Raw genomic sequence first — 11,991 nt, 5'->3', positions numbered from 1 at the left:
CTCCTCTAGTCTGCAGCTCTCATTCATTTTGCCCTGAGGCCGTGTTGATACTGAAGGTGTATAGAGCCCCAGAGACAGTCACGGTACTTTTTCATTCATTTGTGGTCTGTGTACAGATTTTTATCCCCGAAGCTCTGACTTACAGAACAGACATCTAAAACTTGGCTGCTGAATATTCAGGAGGTTAAAATAAGAGGACAGAATGAATCTTTGTTGATATTTCTTAATGTTAAAATGTCCAGCAGTAGACTGTGTTTGCAAGCATGGCACAAGGAGTCTTTAAAAGTTCATTATAAGAGTGTCAGTATGTTAGATGATGATGATGATGATGACCATGGAGTAAGAGGTGATCCCAATTTCTTTCTTGCAGATGAACAGAAATAGCTGCTATGTAGCGGCAGTTTTTGGATCTTGGTAACATATGATGTTTATGTGTGTTCTTCTGCAAAAGTTTATATGGTATGACAGCATGAATGGATGCCTGTATTTGCAAACATGCACACAAGCGTATGTGTGCACAACGATGTGGGTGTGAGATGGATTAGTTTGAGTGAATACTGCTTCGCACGGTGTAGCTAAACCCTTAAATTGGATTAATTCAAGGTGGGCTCTTAAAATAAAAGACTGCATTACCTTAGGTTGGTGTTTCCACCCAACTTTGTTGCCTTCAACAAGCCCCTTTGTTAAAAGTGATCTATTTATATATTAAACAGTATGTATTTTCTTTTTACATACTAACCTTACTGTATTGTACACAATAGCCAAATTACAGTGGGGCAAATAATTATTTGGCCCCCTGCTGAATTTGTAAGTTTGCCCACTCAGTCTATCATTTTTGATAGTTTCATTTTAATGGAGAGAAACAGAATATCAACCAAAAATACCAAAAAAAAAACAACCCCACATTACATAAAAATGATAAATTGATTTGCATGTGATTATGTAAAATACGTATTTGATCCCCAAACAAAATAGTACTTGGTACTTGGTGAAGAAATCTTTGATGGCAAGCATTTCTTTTTAAACTTGTAGCTTTTCCCTATGGTTTCGTTTGTTTCCAAATCCAAGTGAACCAAAATGTGTCACTATAAACCACATGAGAAAGGTTCTCATTGTGATTGTTTTGGTCCGCACCAGAGTGCGCTTGTGGTTTTGACACCTGCGCAAAAGAACCGCAGCCAGAGGGAAAAAACAAATGAGAGTTTGATTTAAAAGGTTTAAACACCACAGGTGTGAAAACACCTTTATTGTGCTTCTTAGTAAGCCATTTCTTTGTTGCCTTGGTAGTGTGTTTTGGGTCATTGTCCAAGATTCCAAGATTTTACGGTACATGACTCTGTCCTTTGTCCCCTCAATGTGGTGAAGTTGTTCTGTACCCTTATCAGAAAAACAGCATTTGTTTCCACCTCTGTGTTTGACTGGGGAGATGGTCTAGATGTGTGGTGGTCTAATGGTTTCTTCTGACTACAGCACTGTGTCTCAGGCCTTCTCTACATTATTTAGATGTTTGATTGGCAAACTTAAACCTGTACATGCGCCGTCTTGAGCAGAGAGACCTTACAGGCACTGCAAGATTTCAATCAATTAGGCCATAGTTTGGTATTAATAGTGTTCTTGGTGTATGTGGTCCCACTTGCCTTCAGCTCATTATTGGGTTAATCCACCACCCACCACCGTCCCATGACAAGATTATACAGTATTGATAGTCAATTTATATTTCTTCCATTTCCTTATAATTGCACTAACAGCTGCTATCCTCACACCAAGCTTCTTTCTGATGGTCTTGTGCAGGTCTATATTTTTTTCCATGGTGTCATTTGACAGCTCTTTGTGGTGGAGAGGTTGGAATGGAAGAAATTGATTCTATGTACAGTTCAGATCAGGAGTATCTGTAATTGATTGATTGATTGCTTGCCACATGGTCACAAAGCCAATCTGTGGGAGACAAAATTGAGGCAGAGTTGTAAGGGATCAAATAGTTATTTTACTCAGTGACATGCAAATCAATATATAATTTTTATGTAATGTGTTTTTTTTGATTTGTTTGGCTGTTTCTCTCCATTAAAATGAAATTACCACAAAAATTAGCAGTACGGGATCAAATAATTATTTTCCCCCACTGTATCTGTGTTTATGGTCTGATACTGCACCATACTGTGTTAACGAAAATCTCTATAAATAGCGGGGAAAAAAGTAGCATGCATTGCTTAGACAGTGCAAGGCAATAAACACTCTCAGTTTGATGTTTAAACACTGTCACACTGAATATAAATTCACACATACCTTAGAAATGACCTTCAGGGCCTGTTTTAAAATATTTATTGCCAGACAGAGGGGTCGGCTAGAGGCAGAGGTTTTAACAGCCCCACTTACCATGAATAAACTCTACCCCTTCAGAATGACTAATGTTATTATAATATTTGTGTCTCTTCTGCTCTCTTACTTGACCAGCTCCTTTAAACCTAGGGATACCCTCAAAACTGACGAAATGACTGTGAGAACTGAAACCCAAGCCAAAGCTCAACCAATGCTCGGATGATGTAAACCAGCTGCAGTGAAGAGTGAGTGCTCCCATTTACATCACCATTAATCCCCACGGCATGTTGTTAGCATGAATACAGATATTAGTATGGCCTGTGGACATGGATGTAGGGGTTTTTTTTCCACTTGATTGAATGTTACTCATCTGTGATGTTCACAGTGGAATCCTTTCCCACAATATGGCTAAGTTAGCTTTTATATAAGAGCATTCAAAGGAATCAGAATGTGATTTTTGTCATTAGCTCTGTTATTCTTTCCCTTTCGTGAAGAAATATGGACAGCATATGGATAAACACGGACACTTTTGGTGGGAAGCTGCAGATTATATTTGATGAGAGTCAGTCTCTGCGTGATTCCACTACAGGGAGTAATAGTTGTGCTACATCTGCAGTATACTGTAGCTTTTGATTACAGTGACAATGGAATTTCTTTCCACAAAAATGTGCATATCACCAAACCTTCTGATTAAGTATGACAGACTAACTTCTGATGATGTGAGCTTGATGTATGCAATAAGTCATTTCCCCGTGTAATTTATTGGCAGCTGATTGTGTAGAGGTTAAGCGATTAATTTCATCTACTGAAGTCTGACTTCATCTCTGGTGAGTGACTTGGCTGCACAAGGGAATGTAGATGAGGATGATACATACAGTGTCACTGCTCACAGAGCAATCTGAGTCAACATCAGCAACCTAATCTTAACGTAAGAGGAGTTGTGAAAGATGAATGTCTTGGTCTCTTACTGCACTATATGAAACGGATAGCAAATGCTTAAATGTCTGGGAAGTATTAACAGGAACAAATGTGACTATTATAATTGCAAATGTAAGGCGAAACCTACAACTTAGATTTGATTCTTGAAAAATAAGGCATCTGTTTTTTTTTTCTCCTGCTATATATAGCTTGTAAGATGAGTGAGGTAAGGAAGATTATCACCACCTTTTCTGAAGTAGTTCTTCACTGAGGGAATGTTGGTTGTAGACTACAGTGCCTCATGTTGGTGCGCTGTGGCCCTTGCATGGACACTTTGACATTCACATAAAGGACACTCTAGGTAAAAAAGCTATTGCTTTGCCTTTGCCAGCAATTGTTGCATTGCTGGTATTGAGGATGTGTCCTTCAGCTGTGTTTGCGACTCACTTATACTGTAGACAGAACAAAGAAGTCTCCTCAGGCGATAGGTCTCTTCATAGAGTCTGCGACAGGTGAGGGATGGTTTAAAATCCACTCAATATGTCTAAACAGATAGATATGACAGATGCGCATATGTGTCCTTCCCACTTTTTATGATGTCTAAATATAATGACTGTCAGACATTGCGTAGGTATTTGACCCTGACTGCTCCTTAAACAGTAGTTGACTGTCTAGAACAGGGGTGGGCAACTCCAGGCCTCGAGGGCCGGTGTCCCTGCAGGTTTTAGATGTGTCCTTGAACCAACACAGCTGATTTAAATGACTAAATTAGCTCCTCAACATGTCCTGCAGTTCTCCAGAGGCCTGGTAACGAACTAATCATGTGATTCAGGTGTGTTGACCCAAGGTGAGATCTAAAACCTGCAGGACACCGGCCCTCGAGGCCTGGAATTTCCCACCCCTGGTCTAGAAGATGCGGACATGAGTCAAATACACTGAGACCATACTAGAGAGAATTCATGTCTATAAGTTTACTAGTACACAGTAAAAGTAGTTGGTGGTCTCCTGCTTATACTGCCCATGAGGTCATTCTTTTATAATGCATATGTCACCTGAAATTCATAATCCTTGATCTGTTCAGAAATAACTTTTAGTTTAGGAGAGTTTATATATAAGGTTAATCTACCCTGGAGACGACCTGTTCCAGCATGTCTGCCAGTGCAGTGCTGTTAGTTCGTAGTTTATAGACCATTGTCAGACACCTACTGGATGCCTCTCACAAGCCTTCATGGTTTTTTTAAAGGTGACTATCATTTCTCCTACAACCACACTAAATACAATGTTTGGCTGTTCTCTTGGAGTCTAAAATAGCCCAGACCTTTACATGTGCTTTTATTATGTGATATTTGATTCCTCCATAAGTAGCTATAATGTTTTGGCTCAAAGGTACAAAAAGTTCTTCAAGTTCCAGAGTGAATGAGGGAAGGAAAAAAAGTATTACCTACTTTACATTGTTTTAATGGTAAGTGTATTAATAACAACTACTGAATGCAACAGAGAACTTTTTTCCTAACTAGAACTAATATTTACATCATTGCAACTACTACAATTTGTACAATGTCTTTTTAAAATTCTTTTTATTTTAATATATCAAGATGTAAAGTCGTTTACTTTACATCCTTTAACATTACAATCATTTTTCAAGAATGAAATATGTTCTGCTAGGAAACTTAATTGAATTGTAATTTATTATTGTCTTGCAATAAATAGCAATATATACTGGCATATGCGTGATATGAACAGGCTATAAGCTCTAATGCTTTCCTGTGCAAATGACGAAAAGAGTGCTTTTGTTGTCAAAGCCCTTGGCTTATGAGCCTGTGTACTGGATGACTGCTCAGAAAAGAAAAGAAAAAAGAAAAGAGAGCAGACATTTTGCTATATATCTTCAAAGAAAAGGAAAGCTTGAAGTTTTTAAATGAATTCTGGGGAATTGAGAGACATTGCTGCAATGTTTTAAGGGAACTTAACTTCTTCTTTCAGTAGTACTGTAGTTTTCCTTGTGCATGTGTGTTTAATATGTGTGAAAAAATGAGAAAGAAGCAAAGAGGAACAGAGGGAGAGATGGGGTGGGAGCATAATTACATGCTTTCAGGCATAAGCAAGCAAAGTACTTACAGTATGGCTTTGGTGGCACTGAATTAAAAATTCTCTCTTTATCCTCCATCAGCAACTTGACACACACAAAATGATTTCTTTTTAGATGTGAAGTGACCCAGATGTTGTGGCAGTAAGCAAAATCATTTAGACACTTGGAATGGAAGGCTGTCAGGCTGTACGATAAGTCTAAAATACTGAGATAAAATATTTGCCTCAATCAACAAATGTGGTTATATTTTCACTCATCTGTTTTGTGACTTCTAGAAAGATAACCCAGAAGTTAATCAGTGGATTTGGATGAAATGTGGTGACAGATGGCCAAATGCCCAAGGTTCAGTTGATCAGATTTTGGTGATTTCTGGGTTTGGGATGACTGCCACAGGGAAATGATCGTTTTTAACTCGCACGTATTACAGCAAGTTAACCTGTTAGTCGACATAGTTTAAATCAAAGAGCTTTTGAAAATAATTTGATTTATACTCTACAAGTATGTTCATATACAAATGCAAATTGATGACAAAATAACATTATTGGATAAAACTCAACCTTGCTTGGAACAGTTGAAATTATTTTTGATCAAAGTATGCCTACCAACAAGTGAAAACATGCAAGTCCTGTAAGTGATGTCACATGCATAGTAATTATAAAACATATGGAACATAAAACAGTATGTGTGCAGAAGCAACTAGTGGCTTTTTAGAGGGAATAAGGTTTTAACCTGTGATTCACAGTAATAAGTAATCAACTGATTAAAAAAAACACTTAATAATACATAGTTGTGATCAAACATTTACACACACTCATTATGGGTATGTACGTCATACTAATTTTGGACTTTTATTTCTTTGAACTGTTCTTTTCTTTTTCCTGGGTGGAATGATTGTACATTATACATCCTTAATAACTTTACAAAACAAGCATTTGGTGCATTGGTTTGAATCTATTTCAGATTTTCTCTAATCCAAAGAGGAACAAAAGTATACACATAGGCTCAAATGCATACACTGATAAAAATAAATAAATAAATAATTAAACGAACACTTTGAAAATACATCTCAATGGAAAAACTCGTGCTGACAAAAGTGGCTGACAACAAAAGACAACAAAAATCCCAACATTGTAAATGAAAGGATGGAGCTGAAAAGGTAAAGGAGAAAAATGAAAAGAAACTAGAAATAGATGCAGCAAAATGTGTCAAATTTATCAACGTTTTTGCTGTCGGGGTTGCATCAGTCATCAACCATCAACAGTAGTACCAGCCACAACTAGTAACTGTTGCTAGCACTAGGTTTGCAGTGCATCGCAGGAGGAGGGACAGCAGTCCCAACAACAGAGTAAGGAAGAGACGAAGGATTTCAATTCAGCTCAATGACATCAGACTCAGAATCAGAGAAACTTTATTGATCCCAGAGGGAAGCTGAGTTGTCATAGCAGCATATGCTATATACATACAACAGAAAACAAAGCAATTGTATAAAATAAAGTGTAGAAATGGAGATTTTAAATATTAACATAAATATATACATAAATATAAAAGCAACAAGTAATAACACTGATTCTGGGATACTACAGATATTATATTGTGTTATCACATAGTTGACTAGTATTTGGCCATATAAACATGAACTTTAAACTTTATTTCAGTTATGTCTCAATAATGGCTTGACATTTACACTATGGGAAAAAGGATAAAGCAAAGTTGAGTTAAGCCATTTTGAGGGTGTTTCTACATATAGTTTTAATATGCAGATTTAATATCTGCATATTTTTGGTTGATTTAACAAATCAAACCAAAATCCCACCTAACTAAACAGATGGGTCTCATAAGAAGTAAAGTTTTATTTTGCATATTCATAAATGCAAAAATAAATTAATAAAATTAAACTAAAAATATAACATAATATAATATAATATAATTAAAATTGATTTATTTAGAAATTGTCCTTCAGATTTCTTTCACTCCTGTAATGTTGGATGAGTTGTGATCTAGCTTTTGGGACCTTGTAAAGTCACAGACCTGTGTGACATCATGACTTTGATAGAGGGTACGGCAGTAGTAAAACTGAAAATCCATATAACCATTAGGCCAAAGGAAAGTCAAAGCAGTCACTCCCTGAGATCCTAGAAATGAAGAAAAAATACACGTGAAGTTCTGTGTATAGCTCTTTTGTAGAACCTTGCTTAGAAAGCAGGTGAGTAACAATAGTATTACAGTACATCAATATTTCCAGGAAATTAGCAGTACTTCTGATTAGACGGGTAGCAAGACTATGTGTGGTACCTAACTTGCAAGTAAATAGCAAAGGCATATTTATTAGGGCTGGGTATCATCACTGATTTCTAGAATCGATTCGATTACGATTCAATTCGATTTGAATCTGGGAAATTTTGCCTCAGACAGTCAGAAATATTATAATTCAGATCAGTACATTTACATATTTTTGTATCTATAAAAAGGAACCTGATACTTTCCAGACTTTATCAAAGGTGTGAGCATCACAGCAAATGCCTTTGTGTCAAAGTAGCTGAAGATAAAACCCAGAAAAACATCAAGGTGATTTTCCTGGCCTGGGATTTTATAAAAATATTCTGCAGTACATCAAATACGAAAGAAAACCATTAATCAACTTATGAACATTACCTCTGAAGTTACAGCGGTTTTATTAGAGAAACGGCTAAGCGTGTCTCTTCTTTTGCTGCTGGTTCGGTCAATATTGTTTGGAGATAAAACTAACAGCTTTAGAATCAGCGCAAAAAGGGCGTAAACACAAAGCGCGGAGCCGCCGAAACATCAGAATCAGCGAGCTGTCGGCTTTCAGCCCCGACCGTATCCGTGCCGTCGGGTGAGAAAGGTGACATCTCACTGATTCTGATCCGCGGGTCCGCGCTTTGTGTTTACGTCTTTGTGCAGAAGCCGTGTACCTGCTCTCATTTACTGTTTTGTGTTTGGTGGTTGTCAAAATTTTGTGATGTTTCACCTGCGATTCTGGAATTTTGGGCAAAATACATTTGTATAAAAAAATCGATTCAGGATTTTATTGAATCGATATCACGTTATCCAAGCCAGAATCGATTTTAATCGATGAATCGATTATTAAAACCCACTCCTAATATTTATACCTTTTATTTTAAATGGTAAATGAACTGATTCTTATATAGCGCTTTTCTACTCTCCCAGAGTACTGAAAGCGCTCTTTACAACACGCTGCTTTCAACCATTCACACAATGGCTCTGGTTTGCATGAGAGCATTTGGATTTTGAATTTAAGATGTAGATAGGAATTTGAGGGTGTCAAGCCCCATCGCGCAAGTGACTTTGTAGAAGCAAAATTGTAGTGATTTATGCCAGAGGCGGAGCCAGACATTTGAAACACCCGGGGCTTAGCCCAAAAGGATAGTATGCATGTGGGATTTTTTTTCCCTTGGGGGGGGGGGGGGGGGGGGGGGGGGGTAGAAATGACTGAAAGATTAATTGGCTCTGTTTTGAGTTTTGTTCAAAAAAGAATGACTTCATATAGGGAAAAATATATATCACATGTGCAGAACACCTTAAACTAGTTTTTTAATTAAGCAGCAAGGCAGAACAAAATCAGGGCTGTATCAAGACACGAGGACTAAACCCCAATTCAACCAGACCAAGAACTGATCCAGAATTAAAACAGGACTACAACAGTTCAAAATCAGCACTACTTGGGACTTAACCAAGACAGAACCAGAATCAGAACTAGATGATAGTAGCACTAAAAATCATCATAGACCTGCACTACATTTATTTTTTAATTTTACCAAAGTACAATATTTAGATTGAGAAAGGTTTATATAATTATTTAGCCTTGTTGTGCAAACAAGCCTTCATAACTTAATAAATATAGAATTTGAAAAATAACAAACCTAAAAAGAAACACTAGGTATGAGATACATGAGTACCTATGATACGGTGATACTTTTGGTAAACAACCATTTGACTAACATGTGTGTCTCACCTGCTCTTGTTCATCTCTGTTCTGTCCTCATTCTCCATCTCCCTCTCTGTTCCTCTCTCCCTCTTTGTGCTGACAATCATCAAATATACAGATATTTACAAACTCTTCAGATAAAAACACAAACACTTTTTTAATTGTAACATCAAATCAGACTAAATGTTTATTTTTTTAGATTGATAAATATAAAAAACATATTTGTTAACTTTAAGAGTAAAGAGAGAAATCGTCTGTATTTCTTAATTGCAAATGGCACCAAATTGTATTCAAAATTGAGCCACACTTATGGAGCTCCACAGTTCTTTTCCTGGTGTTTTGGTTGACATCTCTTGATTTTCCCATGTCACAGAAACAGGCTCTGTGTTTTGCCTTATATGCATCCACAGCTGTGCCACCTGTTTACTCACATGGACTCTACTAACCTATCAGAAGCTTCTTCAGCTCAGAATGGAATCGTCTGGAGTTTTCTTATTAATTAACAATAAACTTAGTGTACATGTACTCCTAAATTTGATGAAAGTGATAAAAAACAGAAAGCTCTGTCTCTCTTTATTGTGACATTTAACTAATTCAAAAGATATTTCAATATTTATCTAAAACAAAAGTTTACTCTAAATTGATGTTGTGCAGTAAAAATGTTTTATGTTTTCTCCCTAAAGTGTAAATATCTGGTTACAAATGTAAATATCCTGCTGTGTCCTGAAATCCCTCTTGTTTTGCATACAAATATACTGAACAACATACAAAGCATAATATATAAAATAACATTTACCTGAGTTTTTCTTTGAAAGAACCCTCTAATGTCCATTCTTATATTTCAGTACATAACTGAAACCGATTTAGTCGGGGAGGGTAAGAACTGAAAATATGAAATAAACACACGTAAGCTAAGAATCTCTAAAAAAAAAATAGCATTTGTTCGGCTTTTCATTTCGCCATTTGTTGATTCACTTGAAGAGCAAGTAACGTAATATTGGTCAAGTGATCAGTTTGATATCAATCTTTCGTGATGCACCGTCATATTTACATTATTTGTACGGTACGAATGATTTGCTTTGGTACCTGGTCAAACTTAAGCTCTCCTTAGTATGGCTGGCTCCGTCTCTCCAACAGCGCACTGACGGGCAGCAGCTGCCCCGCCCCCTCGCTCAGTCGCTTAGTGCCTGAGCTTGGATCATACCAATATCAGGGGGGGATTCACGCACAGTCGTAAATTCCCACAGTGTGCACTATGTGCTTCGAATATTGTGTGTACTTTTTGTTTTATACAGTTGTCAGCCAGGCATCTAACTATGAAAAAATTGCACTCCAAAATACCCCGGGCTTCTGACAAAACAACCCGGGCTTAAGCCCAGTAAGCCACCCCCACGCTCCGCCCCTGATTTATGCTATAATTTCCCAGTCAAGCAGACTTTTTTATTTGGCTTTCAAACTTTTCTTCTTCTTCTTGTAACTCATTTTCAGAAAGAGTGGCATTTAAAATCAAGTACACACTCTATATGACTTTTCGTTTCTCTTCTTCATCAGTCTATTAAAAGATTGGTGCTAAAAACTGATATTTTATTAAACTTTTTTTTTTTTTTAATTAAACCTTAAAAAATTGACATATTGTATTTCCCCCCCCCCCCCCCCCCCCCCCCATATTTCTGTTCCTTTTATAGAAAGGACAATCCCACCTGTTCTTTACTCCAAACATTTAAACTTCCGCTCAGGGCAAACCTGGAATGCTACATTTGCAACTTTGTATACATGTGGATGTATGCTCCATAATAACCAGGCAATGCTCTAATGCAGTCTTGGTTGGAGAGGGTTTTTGTGCTGTCCACTCTTATATTAGAAATAATCAAATCAAGACGAAACAATTTCAAATCAAGAGCTACAAATCATGTTTATTTTAAATGCCTCCACATAGCAGGTGGTGCTAACAAGCACCAGGTGCTGAAGCCAAGCAAAAGGAAACCAATCAGAAATTTAAAAAAAGGGGCTTTTAGGAAAGATAGTAAGGAAACAGGATATAAGACAACTTGTTTCATACAGAGGATAAACAGAACGGCCAGTAGAAACTAAATAAGAACTTTTTTACGCTGTTAATCATGCAAATCTACTCTGTTAAAGCGCAGGAATAAAAACTTTGAGCTTGAAATGATCAAAGCATGCCCACTTCAAATAATTAAATTGAGATACTATCGCATAATCGTTCTCTTTTTTTTATTTTTTCTTTATTTGTTGCTATATTTGAAAAGCTATGATAAGTGTCCTTTCTCCCTGGTCTTATTTTAAGTGTATACTCTGATTTGTGTTTGTGTGTTGCATTACTGTATTAATAGCCACAAGTAAAGCCACTGCAGGGTATCACTCTTTTCAGTGAGTCATGTGAGGCCAATTGCTTCAGGAAATACTTGTAGCTGACAAAGACGTTTTATTTCTGCCTTTCTACGTGTGCTGCAAATAAAGTGAAATTGTGCAGCTAAAGCACGTCTACAGCTGGTTCTAACCTGGTCAACCCCGCAAGCCTGGTCTTGTCCCATTTTAAGAAGTCACCCCTAATCTCTGTTGATGGTTCAGGCACACTGCAATGTGTTCCCCACTGGCAGACTTCTGAGTTGTCCCCCATGCATAATATCCATGCAATTCTGCTTCTGACAGATATGTGTTGTAATCTCTTTGAAAATGAGCA

General features: G+C 37.1%; 1 long non-coding RNA gene across 1 annotated transcript; it reads right to left on the bottom strand.

Annotated features, from left to right (window-relative positions):
- Positions 1-8,772: 8,772 nt before the first annotated feature.
- On the bottom strand, positions 8,773-10,688 carry LOC309707515. The gene is made up of 3 exons (XR_014276999.1): positions 10,377-10,688; positions 10,087-10,173; positions 8,773-9,386 (listed from the first exon to the last, which is right to left on the bottom strand). It is a non-coding gene; the product is annotated as an uncharacterized lncRNA (long non-coding RNA).
- Positions 10,689-11,991: the final 1,303 nt, after the last annotated feature.

Source organism: Aulonocara stuartgranti (genome assembly GCF_965226115.1).
Source record: "Aulonocara stuartgranti genome assembly, chromosome: 5".
Lineage (NCBI taxonomy): Eukaryota > Metazoa > Chordata > Actinopteri > Cichliformes > Cichlidae > Aulonocara > Aulonocara stuartgranti.
Note: the sequence above shows the minus strand (reverse complement) of the source record. Positions and strands in the feature narration are given on the sequence as shown.